The 13,185-nt window shown below is 47.3% G+C and overlaps 1 protein-coding gene across 3 annotated transcripts in view; it reads left to right on the forward strand.

Moving 5' to 3' along the window:
• The first annotated feature begins 654 nt into the window (after window positions 1-654).
• The window catches only part of OSBPL6 (oxysterol binding protein like 6), a 273,275-nt gene continuing 260,744 nt past the window's right edge, over window positions 655-13,185 (forward strand). For 2 of the 3 annotated variants that reach the window (XM_044303514.1, XM_044303517.1), the window contains exon 1: window positions 655-966. The gene's annotated coding sequence lies outside the window, so the exon portion shown is untranslated. Of the gene's footprint in view, window positions 967-1,323; window positions 1,494-13,185 lie in introns of those variants that run through there. The other variant, XM_044303515.1, reaches the window with a different exon arrangement.

A 13,185-nucleotide genomic window follows, 5' to 3' on the forward strand; every position in this document is an offset into this window, starting at 1 on the left:
TGTGACACTGACTTAATATAGAGTGGCATGTCATGTCCTCTGTTCAGCGTGACATATACTAAGATGTTTTCCCTTTTTATGCTCCGATAGAACATGCCACAGTTTTGTACAAAAAAAGAGACAAGTCAGTATCATATCAGTGGGGTCCGACACCCAGCACACCCAATAATCATCTGTTTTCGGCAGTTGCCGGAGCTGGAAACAAACCAGTGGGGGATGTGGGAAAAAATAGTCTCCATCCATAGTGCATTGACCATACCAGTGTACCCAGACTCAGCTTTCATTCCCTCAGATGTCTGACTTTCAGCGATCTTATCGGCCATCGATATCTAAAAGGTAGAAAACCCCTTTAACGGTATTAATGGAAAATGATAAATTATACATACTGACCGTCTTCTTTGAGAAGACCACCCTCTAAAAGACCACTTTTCTATGCAGTTTTGGGTGGTTGTCATGAAGAAACACACACAAATCATCCTGATAACCTCACATGTAAAACACCACAGCCAAAAATACCCCCCTTTCATCAAGAATGAGGTTTATTCTTCAGACGGTAGTGCACATCTGCTATTAGTTTGCTATCCGTACATTGCATGTATTACAGCAGCACCGTGCACAGCAGAAGGGCAGGCAGTGTCTGTGCTGATGGGGAGCATGAGGATGAGACAGATCCATGTGCTCCATTCTCCAGCTCTTCCTCCCAGCTCTGCTGTCCCTATAGGATTGCACATGCCTCTCACTGCAGGGAGGGGCAATCGGTTACCCGGCTAGGAACTGCAGAGAGGATTGTGCAGGAGCACCAGCCAAAAGGATCCCTGTCTTCTAGCAGCAGGCTGATGCAGTGCATGAGATCCAGTGCAGAGCAGTGATCATCCCCAGCGCCCTTGACAGTCCAGTGTGAGGCTTTGCTGCAGGTGACAGATTCTGGAGCTGTCTGGCTTCTCCTCTGCTGCACCACTCTCTATGGTAAGGGTATGTCCTCTGATCCTATGGCCCCTTATTGTGTCCTGTCCTACCTACAATGCATGATTAGCTCAGACCAGTCCCCAACCTCAATGCTCAGGACCAATGCATTTGATGAGCATTTACAAAGTGTCTCTCTGCTGCAGTCTCTCCCCCCCCCCCCCCTCATACCAGAAATAGGGGGGGGGAGGGGGGGGGGGTCTGCATTTCAGCCTGACCCCTGTAGTCACCTGACAAAAGTTCTGTATTGGGTTAGCAGCAGGGTAAACTTTCCACTTGCGTCACCCAGTTTGTCGCCCACTGGTGTTTTATACACCGCAGTCAGACATTTGTTTCACTCTGCTGCATGACAGGCTCACAGGGGGATGCATGTTGCTGGGTGCATGCTCCAGGAGTTGTGTGATCCTGCACAGATGATGTCATCGGTGTTTCCCAAAGCCATGGAATGAGCAGTGTGTGTGCTGAAGATGACGTCATGGGTTTTCTTCAGAATAGATCATTTCCATATACAGCAATAGTTATCCGATTAGGTTTGTACTTTGTTACATTGTTGTTATGTATTTGGAAACAGGTTTTATGTGTTTATTGTAAATCCCCCCACCCCCACCCCACCCCACCCCCAGCCAAAAGAAAGTACAAGGCAATGTGGTTGTAACCAAATAAAAAGTTTTGTATACATAGAATAGGGAAATGAGCGATGGGTGATCTACATGTAGAAGATGGGCATGTGGTACATGTAATGTAGTGGTATATGTAATGATCATGTCAAATTTAAATCTATCATCTATCTATCTCTTATCTATCTATATATCTATCTCTTATCTATCTAATATCTATCTCTTATCTATCTATCTATCTATCTATCTATCTCTTATCTATCTATCTCATATCTATCTATCTCATATCTATCTATCTCATATCTATCTATTTTCTATCTATCTATTTCATATGTATCTATCGCTACATTATAATCCCCCAATATCTATCTATTATCTATCTATCTACAGTTGAAACCAGAAGTTTACATACACATTATAAACAGACACAGATGCATGTTTTTCTCAATATCTGACATGAAATCAGAATAAACCTTTCCTGTTTTTGGTCAATTAGGATTACCATCATTATTGTTATTTGCCAAATGCCAGAATAATGAGATAGAGAGAATGTTTTAAGGCATTTTTATTACTTTTTTCAATGTCAAAAGTTTACATACACTAAGATTACTATGCCTTTAAACAATTCCGCCCATATGGTGATGTCATGTGTTTGGAAGCTTCCGTTAGGTTTGTTGATTAGAGACACACCTGTGGGTGTATTTAAATGCACACCTGAAACACACGGCTTCTTTGTGGAAAAGTCCAAAGAGATCAGCCAAGATATCAGGAAGAGATGGTGGACTTGCACAAGTCTGGCTCAACCTTAGGTGCAATTTTAAGCTACCTGAAGGTTCCTCGTTCACCTGTACAAACAATTATACACTAGTACAAACAAGATGGGAATGTCCAACCATCATACCGCTCAGGAAGGAGACTGGTTCTGTGTCCCAGAGATGAACGTGCTTTGGTCCGACATGTGCATATCAACCCAAGAACAAAAGCAAAAGACCTTGTGATGATGATGGTGGAAGCTGGTAAGATTGTGTCAATATTCACAGTGAAACGAGTGCTGTATCAACATGGGCTGAAAGGCCACTCTCCCAGGAAGAAGCCAATACTCCAAAAGAAACGTAAAAAAGCCAGATTAATGCGCACACAGGAACAAAGACCTACATTTTTGGAGATATGTCCTGTGGTCTGACGAAACTAAAATTGAACTTTTAGGCCATAATGACCATCGTTACATTTGGAGAAAAAAAGGAAGAAGCTTGGAAGCCTAAGAACACCATCCAAACTGTGAAACACGGGGTTGGCAGCATCATGTTGGGGGGTTGCTTTGCTGCAGGAGGGACTGGTGCAATTCACAAAATAGATGGCATCATGAGGAAAGAAGATTATGTGGAAATACTGAAGCAACATCTCAAGACATCAGCCAGGAAGTGAAAGCTTGGGTGGAAATGGGTCTTCCAAATGGACAATGATCCGAAGCATACTGCCAAACTGATTACAAAGTGGCTTAAGGATAACAAAGTCAATATTTTGGAGTGGCCATCACAAAGCCCTGATCTCAATCCTATTGAAAATGTATGGGCAAAGCTGAAAAGGCAGGTGCGAGCAAGGCCACCAACAAACTGGCTCAGTTACACAAGTTTTGTCAGGAGGAATGGGCCCAAATCCCGACCAACTATTGTGAGAAGCTTGTGGAAGGATATCCAAAACGTTTGACCCAAGTCATACAGTTTAAGGGCAATGGTACCAAATATTAATGAAATGTATGTAAACTTTTGACTTTGCAGAAAGTAACAAAAATGCCTTAAAACATTCTCTCTCTCTCTCTTTCTCATTATTCTGGCATTTGTCAAATAATAATAATGATGGTAATCCTAATTGATGAAAAACAGGAAAGGTTTATTTTGATTTCATGTCAGATATTGAGAAAACCATGCATATGTGTCTTTTTATATAGTGTATGTAAACTTCTGGTTTCAACTGTATCTATTTATGTATCTATCATCTATCTATGTATCTATCCAGGGGCGCACCACCAATGAGGCCAGGTGAGGCGATCGCCTTAGGCAGCACCAGGTAGTCGCAAGAGGGGGCAGCAGAAGGGCCATGGGCAATGAGCGCTTTCATTGTGGCAAAGGGGTTAGGTTAAGAAACTGGCATGGGGGGGGCGCCACTTCAGTTTTCGCCGCAGGCAGAATGGCTAGGTTCACCCCTGTATCTATCTACATATCTATCTGTCTATCTATCATAGCGAATACGGCAATGTACTTGTTCCCAGTACTTACAAAGTATGTAGAAAGAGTTTTATGCCATTCATGCTGCCACTAAAACAGTGTATGCTGCACATCAGGTATACAAATCCGTTTCAGTGAATTAACATATATATATATTTTTTTTTACTATACTTAATATAGTTTTTATCCTTCATTTTCAACAGGCCTATTTTATATTTATTTAAAGTAGTTCAAATAGTAATAGAGTACACTAAAATAGTTAGAAGTTGGAGTAGGCTGCTGAAGGACTTCAAGGCGTTGTCCAGGATTAGGGTGCATTCACACGGCTGTATGTATTTTGCGGTCCTTAAAAAATACGGATGCCATCCGTGCGATGTCTGTGTTACATCCGTTTTTGTTTTTTTTGCAGACCCGTTGTAACAAAACGGTTAAGAATAGGACATGTTCTGTCTTCTTAGTACAGATGCAGAGAGGACATACGGATGCGGATAGCACAAGGTGTGCTGTCCACATTTTTTGTGGACCCATTGAAATGTATGGGTCCGCATCCGTTCTGCAAAAAAATGTGGATCGGATGTGAAACAAAAATACGGTCATGTGAATAGCCCCCTAGACAAAGAGCACCACACCTGTCCACAGGTTGTGTGGTATTACACCTCAGCGCCACCGGACACAACCCATGGGCAGGTTTGGGGCTGTTTTTGGGTCCCCAATGCACAGGTACCATCTGTGCGGCTGCCGCATATGGATCCAGACCCATTCAACTCGAATGTTTCCATGATCCTTCCACACTGTAAAAAATAGAACATGTTATTTTTTTTGCAGTGCAGAGGCACGGAGAGGAACCCGTAGTGCCTCTGTGGGGTTTCATGCCTCCGTTCCGCACCGCACCTTCCGGATTCCAGACCTATTCATATGCATGGGTTTGTATCTGTGATGTGGTGCACAAACGGCCGCTGTTTGCAGGCCACAATACGGGCACGGCCGCGCAACAGCCATGTGCATGAGCCCCAATCCTGAACCACTCTTTTAAAGAGGCACGCCCCTTGATTTTAGATCTAGCACTGAGAATTTGCTAGAGCTTCTTTAGGTCACCTGCGCATGCTGCGTAATACGTGCAAATTTTCCGCACAGATTTCCATACGGAAAAACCACAGTGTAGTACAGTACCAGCAGAGTGTATGAGATTACACAAATGCCATGTACACTTTGCAGATTTTTTTTCTGCACGTAAATTGACCTGCTGTGCGGATTTCCAAATAGCTACGGGTTTCACCCTTTTCCCATGAGGCAAAACCGCAGTTAACCACACTTAGTTAGCTGTTAGAAATTACATATTTTGCTGTGGATATGGTGCAGAAATGAACAGAAATCTGCAGAATCTTATGTGCTTTCACCCACACTTGTGTGCAGGTGGCCTTAAAAGGATCAGCATAGAGTGAAGAAAATGCCATATACAGAGTAATGCCTCATGCACACAACTGTATTTTTTTTTCTGGAGACCACACTGACACGTTCATTTCCATGGGGCCATGCACACATCCGTATTTTTTGTAGATATGTGTGGCAGTTCCGCAAAATATAGAACATGGCCTATTCTGGTCTTCAATATGTACAAGAATAGTCATTTTTATTAGTGGGAGCGACAAAAATGCAGAGTGCACAAGGAGGTGTCCATATTTTGCAGATCCATGATTTGCGGACCAAAAACCAGACACGGCTGTGTGCATGAAGCCTTAAAGGTTCATGCATAAGCAGTGCGCGATCTGCTAAGTAATGATCACTTCTTTAATGCAGGCAGATACCCTGTTTCTTCCTGAAAATGAACAGCTCTTTTAGGGTACCCTCACACTAGCGTTATTCTTTTCCGGCTCAAAACCGGAAAAAAACGCTTCAGCTTTATCCTAATGCATTCTGGATGGAAAGCATTCCGTTCAGTATGCATCAGGATGTCATCAGTTCAGTCCCTTTACGGTATTTGGCCTGAGAAAATACCACAGCATGCTGCAGTATTTTCTCCGGCCAAAATTCCGGAACACTTGCCCATTGAAATGTATTAATGCCAAGTGTTCTGGAAAACTGGATCCGGTTTACCGGTCTGAACACGCGCAGACCTTTAAAAAAGCAAAAATAAATAAATACTGGATCCGTTTTTCCGGATGACACCGTAGAGACGGATCCAGAATTTCAATGCATTTGCTTGCATACGGATTTCCGGATCCGGCAGGCATTTCTGGCGACGGAACTGCCTGCCGGATCCTCACAACGCAAGTGTGAAAGTACCCTTAAGAGATTGCCCAGCTATTTTTTTTCTATAAAATAATATTAACGTTATATACCTCACTTATCCCCCAACATGTCCTGTTCTTAGGGAGTCCCGTACTGGTCTCTGTTCTTCCAGCTGCAGTGATGGCGTCTTGACACGGACATCTGACCACTTCTTCTAGCTGTGACGTATCGCCACGGTGGACAGCTATTGTCTCTTAAAGGGGTTATCCCACTTTGCATTTTCATACCTACCTGCTGCCTGCGCGCCGTTCACTTCCTGAATTCTGGCTGGGGGCGGGCTTCATCTTGATTGAAGTCTTCTCCCGGCCGGGCCGTGCGCTGGACTGAACGCGCACGCCGCCGCGCATGCGCCATGGTGACTTATTCCTGGCCAGTATAGTACAGAGCTGGCGTGCGCGTTCGCGGCTCTGTACTATTCTGGCCAGGAAGAAGTCACCATCGCGCATGCGCGGCAGCGTGCGCGTTTAGGACAGCGAGCGGCCCAGGAGAAAAGAAGGTGTCTTCTGCGCAAGCGCGGCCACCGGGATTCCGGAGAAGAGCGGTGGCCGTAACCAGGGAAGACCGAATGACAACAATGAGGTAAGTGGGGATGAATTTTCTCGAAATGGTGGGAATGGGTTAATCAAATATATTTACAAAAATGATCACTGTCAAATCATTACCAGATTTAAAGAGGACCTTTCACCTTGAAAAACATTGTGAACTAAGTATACAGACATGTAGAGCGGCGCCCGGGGATCTCACTGCACTTACTATTATCCCCGGGCGCCGCTCCGTTCTCCCGTTATGCCCTCCGCAGAAAAAAACCTCCCAGGCTGTGAGCTGTGCGCTGCGATTGGCCAGCGCTGCAGCCTAGGAGAAGGAGACACCCACAGGACAAGGGCAGACACCGCCTACTATAACTTAGAGAGTGAACATACCGGAGGGCATAACGGGAGAACGGAGCGGCGCCCGGGGATAATAGTAAGTGCAGTGAGATCCCCGGGTGCCGCTCTCCATGGCAGCATACTTCGTTCACAATGTTTTTCAAGGTTAAAGGTCCTCTTTAACAGTGATTATTATGATGGGATAACCCCTTTAAGGACAGACCATGTCCATGTCACCTATAAGGGGACCCCCACCCTGTGCCTTAACAGAGAGCTACTCTGGAAGAGTACGGTAGGTCCTGCTTTGGCAGAAAAGTAGTTGTCCATGTGAGACATCCCCTGTAATGTCTGGTAGGTTTCTCTACAGGGGTGAACATATCACGTGAGCAGTTGCGTAGTCAAGCTGACCATCTACTCCTGTGGGTCAGGTTCACACAGGGCAGCTTCAGAAAGATTTTGATACTGTTGTTCATCCTGCAGTTCCATTGATGTTGGGCCTCATGTTCACAGAAGCACTCAGATTACTTGCAGCAGTGTGTTAGAGAGCCGAGGTATTACATATGGTGCTCCTTATAGCCCTGTACTAACGAGCCAGCCTCCCCTGGAAGCGATGCTTCTAGGACTGAGATGCTCAACCTGCGGCCCTCCAGCTGTTGCAAAACTACAACTCCCAAGATGCCCCAATAGCTGTAGGCTGTCCAGGCATGCTGGTAGTTGTAGTTTTGCAACAGCTGGAGGGCCGCAGGTTGGGCATCCCTGTTCTACGGGAAAGCACCTCCATAAGGCCAGTTTCAAACAAGCATGTGAGAGTGAATTCCCGTAGTGAACTCTGCTCCGTTGACCTGACTGCACAGTAGTATAATAATTTATAATGCTGCGTGTCTCTGCCTGACCTCATCTGTACGGATTTGTATTGACATAATGCTGTCAGTACGAATTATTACAGATGACGTGAGGCAGAGACCACAGTGTCATTAGAAGGGCTCATGCACACAAATGTATTTTTTCCCGTGTCCGTTCCATTTTGCTTTGGCGGCCCATATGCCGAACCATTCACTTCAATAGGGCAGCAAAGAAAATGGAAATTACACAGTGTGCTTTCCGTATGCCTGCATGGCCGCATTACGGACAAGGATAGGACTGTTCTATTAGGGGCCAGCTGTTCTGTTCTGCAAAATACGGAATGCACACGGACGGTATCCATCTTTTGTGGATCCGCAATTTGCGGACTGCAAAACAACAACGGTTGTGTGCATGAGCCCTAAAGCTGTGTGGTCCAGTCAAAGTATGAAACTGGCCTAAGGCTACCTGCATATGGGTGCGGGCTGTCTTGCAGAAATTTCTATGCTTTTTCGCACCAAATTCTCACCAAAAAATGCATGTGCTACTTGCAGTTTTGCCGCAGATTTCACTCTTGCATTGAAAAGGGTGAAAGGAGCATAAAAATTTGACATGCTGTGGATTTCAAAATCCGCATGGCAGGTCAGTTTTCGCACGGAAGAAAACATCAATGTTCTCATACACCTTGCTGGTACTGTACAAGGCCTCACTCACACATCAGTGTTTTGGTCGTGATTTCCATCAGTGATTGTGAGCCAAAACCAAGAGTGGAGGCTACACTGAGATCAGGTATTAGGCCTCAAGCACACGACTGTGGTTTGGGTTCGTATCCGAGCCACATTTTTTGCAGATTGGATGCGGACACGGATGCGGAACGCAGCCGGCATTCATGTTTTGCGGATCCTCAGTTTGCAGGCCACAAAAAGGACACGATTGTGTGCATGTTCTGTGTTCTTGACCCTGGTTGTTTCCATTAACAACATTTACCACCTATCCTGTGGATAATTGACAAATGCATGAGCTGGTGGTCATACCACTGGAACCCCGCCGATCACGAGAACAGAGGCCCTTGAGTCCCATTTGTGAGTGAGGCGCATGCGTGACCATAGCCCTATTCTCTTCTTATAGTGAATGGTATGTTCATACCTGCATTTCACCGCACCATACACACAGGGGACCCGGGGACTTTTGTTCTCATGATCGGTGAAGGTCTCAGTGGTCGGACCCCCAGCTATTTCCACAGACCTCATATGACCCATCCTGTGAATAGGTGATAAATGTTACTAAAAGGGTTATTCCATGATTAATGGGAAAAATAAAAATCGGACATCATCTAGTACATGACAATCTCTAAGAAAGCTGTACCTGTACCTCACATGGATCCACTTATTGCTCCAATAGCTATGCTAGATATATTTCAAACTGCCAACTCAGGGGGCAAGTCCTCTCTGGGTGCAGCTCTCTACCTTGCACAGCTCTGGGGGTGAGTCCTTCCTGCTGCTGCAGCTCTCTCCCTATCACAGCTCAGTGGTTTGTCACAGTGTTATGGCAGTGGGTATGGAATCACCCTATCAACCAACCAGTTTGACTTTAAGGTAAACAAAATAGCGTTGTCCTGGCAGTTCTCTTGTTTTCACCCTTTAGCCCTGATACAGGGATCTGGACTTCACTGCAAGGTGTCACCAGACCTCTACCTCCCGGAGTAGTTTTAGTGTGGTTGACAGATGACCCGTGTGTTCATAGACACTGGTGCAAGGCACCAAAGGAACAGGCAAACACGTAATAGACCAGGGTCAGGGCGGGCTGAGTTCATGTGAATCTGAGATACAGATCCAAGGTCAGGGCTGGCAGCAGAAGGTTACAACGATAAACAGACACAGGTCAGGACAAGCAACTGAGAGTCAGAACCCAGTAAACAGGCACAGGTAGAAACAAGGCAGACAACAGACAACAAACGCCTTAGCAGGCTAGGAACCTAATTGCTAGCCGAAAGCTGATTAAATTAGAAGCAGCAGAGCAAGGGGAGGAGGGGAGTGGTAGTGGAGGCAGGAATGGGAGTAGTAGTGTTCACTGAGTAATATTTCTAATAGATGTAGCAGAGCAGCGACAGACCCAAGGGGCCGATGTAACACACATTAGATACGGCGGTTGACAGCTGAAGGATGGAACTAAGCATGTGTGTCCAAGTGGACAGAGAAATAAGGAAAAGAATAAACAGTAGGTGGCGCTATACATTTTACTGAATAACTTAGTGAATATATTAAATTTTTAATTATATATATATTTGCAAATGTATTCAGATCCAGATGCTGGTTTGAAAAATGTAGAATGTTTGTTTTTTGTGGGACAACTCCATTACTGTACATTTGACTAGAAAACATAGTAACATAGTTTATAAGGATGAAAAAAAGACATGTCCGTCCAGTTCAGCCTGTTATCCTGCAAATTGATCCAGTGGAAGGCAAAAAAATAAAAACATGAGGTTTGGAAAAAATTCCTGACTCCAATCAGAATAACTCCCTGGATCTGTAGCCCCTCTCTAGTAGCTATAGCCTGTAATATTATTACGCTCCAGGCCCCTCTTGAATTCCTTTATTGTACTCACCATCACCACCTCCTCAGGCAGAGAGTTCCATAGTCTCACTGCTCTTACCATAAAGAATACTCTTCTATGTTTGTGTACAAACCTTCTTTCCTCCAGACGCAGAGGATGTCCCCTCGTCACAGTCACAGTCCTGGGGATAAATAGATGATGGGATAGATCTCTGTACTGACCCCTGATATATTTATACATAGTTATTAGATCTACCCTCAGTAATTTTTTTTTCTAACCTGAATAATCCAAATTTTGACAATCTTTCTGAGTTTTTTTTAAAATTATCTTCTTGTACAAATTTTGTGGCCATAAGCAGTGGAGTGCCCAGGGGGGGGGGGCAGGGGGCGGTGCGCCCCGGGTGCCGGCTCTGACGGGGGTGCCAGCAGGCCCAGAAGCAATGAGTGCTTTCATCAATACAGATGGAAGCGCTCATTGCTGAAGCGCTGACACTCGTGACCCAGTCCCGCATACTGTGTCGGGGCAGGGAGCGGAGCACATAGTTCCCTGCCCCGCCGCCAATCACCGCCATAGGCTTCAAGCCTAGTAGGCCTGATGCCTATGCAGCAGTGAAATCCCGGCGCAGGCGCGCGTGATGACGTCATCACGCGCGCCTGTGGCGGGACTCAGCAGCACAGTGCTTGGACTCTGCAAGCAAGCACAGGTAACTATTTAGCTTTTTTTTTTCTTTTATGTGCTAACTTTGGGGGACATAAGGGGGTGCACACAGGACAGAGAACGTGTGGGGGGAAAATATGGTGGGATACTGTGTGGGGGCAAATTTTTATAATTTTATACTGTGGCACAGTGGGGGGCAAATTATTATGGGAGGGATGGCAATGTAGGAGACACTACTGTGTGGTGGGCAGTGTGGGGGACTACTGTGTGGGGGGCAGTGTGAGGGACACTACTGTGTGGGGGCAGTGTGGGGGACACTACTGTGTGGGAGGCAGCGTGGGGGACACTACTGTGTGGGAGGCAGCGTGGGGGACACTACTGTGTGGGGGGCAGTGCATGGGAAATTACTGTGTGGGGGACACTACTGTGTGGGGGGCAGTGTGGGGGAAGTTACTGTATGGGGGCAGTGTGGGGGACACTACTGTATGGGGGCAGTGTGGGGGACACTACTGTATGGGGGCAGTGTGGGGGACACTACTGTATGGGAGCAGTGTGGGGGACACTACTGTATGGGGGCAGTGTGGGGGACACTACTGTATGGGAGCAGTGTGGGGGACACTACTGTATGGGGGCAGTGTGGGGGACACTACTGTATGGGGGCAGTGTGGGGGACACTACTGTATGGGGGCAGTGTGGGGGACACTACTGTATGGGGGCAGTGTGGGGGACACTACTGTATGGGGGCAGTGTGGGGGACACTACTGTATGGGGGCAGTGTGGGGGACACTACTGTATGGGGGCAGTGTGGGGGACACTACTGTATGGGGGCAGTGTGGGGGACACTACTGTATGGGGGCAGTGTGGGGGACACTACTGTATGGGGGCAGTGTGGGGGACACTACTGTATGGGGGCAGTGTGGGGGACACTACTGTATGGGGGCAGTGTGGGGGACACTACTGTATGGGAGCAGTGTGGGGGACACTACTGTATGGGAGCAGTGTGGGGGACACTACTGTATGGGAGCAGTGTGGGGGTCACTACTGTATGGAGGCAGTGTGGGGGTCACTACTGTATGGGGGCAGTGTGGGGGACACTACTGTATGGGGGCCGCCGTGTGGGGGACACTACTGTATGGAGGCAGTGTGGGAGACACTACTGTATGGGGGCCGCCGTGTGGGGGACACTACTGTATGGGGGCAGTGTGGGAGACACTACTGTATGGGGGCAGTGTGGGAGACACTACTGTATGGGGGCAGTGTGGGGGACACTACTGTATGGGGGCAGTGTGGGGGACACTACTGTATGGGAGCAGTGTGGGGGACACTACTGTATGGGAGCAGTGTGGGAGACACACTGTATGGGGGCAGTGTGGGGGACACTACTGTATGGGGGCAGCGTGGGGGACACTACTGTATGGGGGCAGTGTGGGGGGACACTACTGTATGGGGGCAGTGTGGGGGACACTACTGTATGGGAGCAGTGTGGGGGTCACTACTGTATGGGGGCAGTGTGGGGGTCACTACTGTATGGGGGCAGTGTGGGGGACAATACTGTATGGGGGCCGCCGTGTGGGGGACACTACAGTGTGGGGGACACTACTGTGTGGGGGCAGTGTGGGGGACACTACTGTATGGGGGCAGTGTGGGGGACACTACTGTATGGGGGCAGTGTGGGAGACACTACTGTATGGGGGCAGTGTGGGGGACACTACTGTATGGGGGCAGTGTGGGGGACACTACAGTGTGGGGGACACTACTGTATGGGGGCAGTGTGGGGGACACTACAGTGTGGGGGACACTACTGTATGGGGGCAGTGTGGGGGACACTACAGTGTGGGGGACACTACTGTATGGGGGCAGTGTGGGGGACACTACTGTATGGGGGCAGTGTGGGGAACACTACTGTATGGGGGAAATTACTCTGTGGGGGGCAGCATGGGGGCCTTTCTATCGGGGAGGCACTGTAGGGGCCATCTATTATTTCTGGGGACACTATACAGGGATTATCGCCTGGAGCACAATATAGGGTGCTATTATTACTGGGGGCACTCTAGGGGGCGTTATAGCTGCTGTGGACACTATAGGGACATTTGGGGTAATTTATCAAACTGGTGTAAAGCAGAACTGGTTTAGTTGCCCATAGCAACCAATCAGATTCCACCTTTCATATTTGA

Source organism: Bufo gargarizans, chromosome 8 (genome assembly GCF_014858855.1).
Source record: "Bufo gargarizans isolate SCDJY-AF-19 chromosome 8, ASM1485885v1, whole genome shotgun sequence".
In the NCBI taxonomy this organism is placed as follows: Eukaryota; Metazoa; Chordata; class Amphibia; order Anura; family Bufonidae; genus Bufo; species Bufo gargarizans.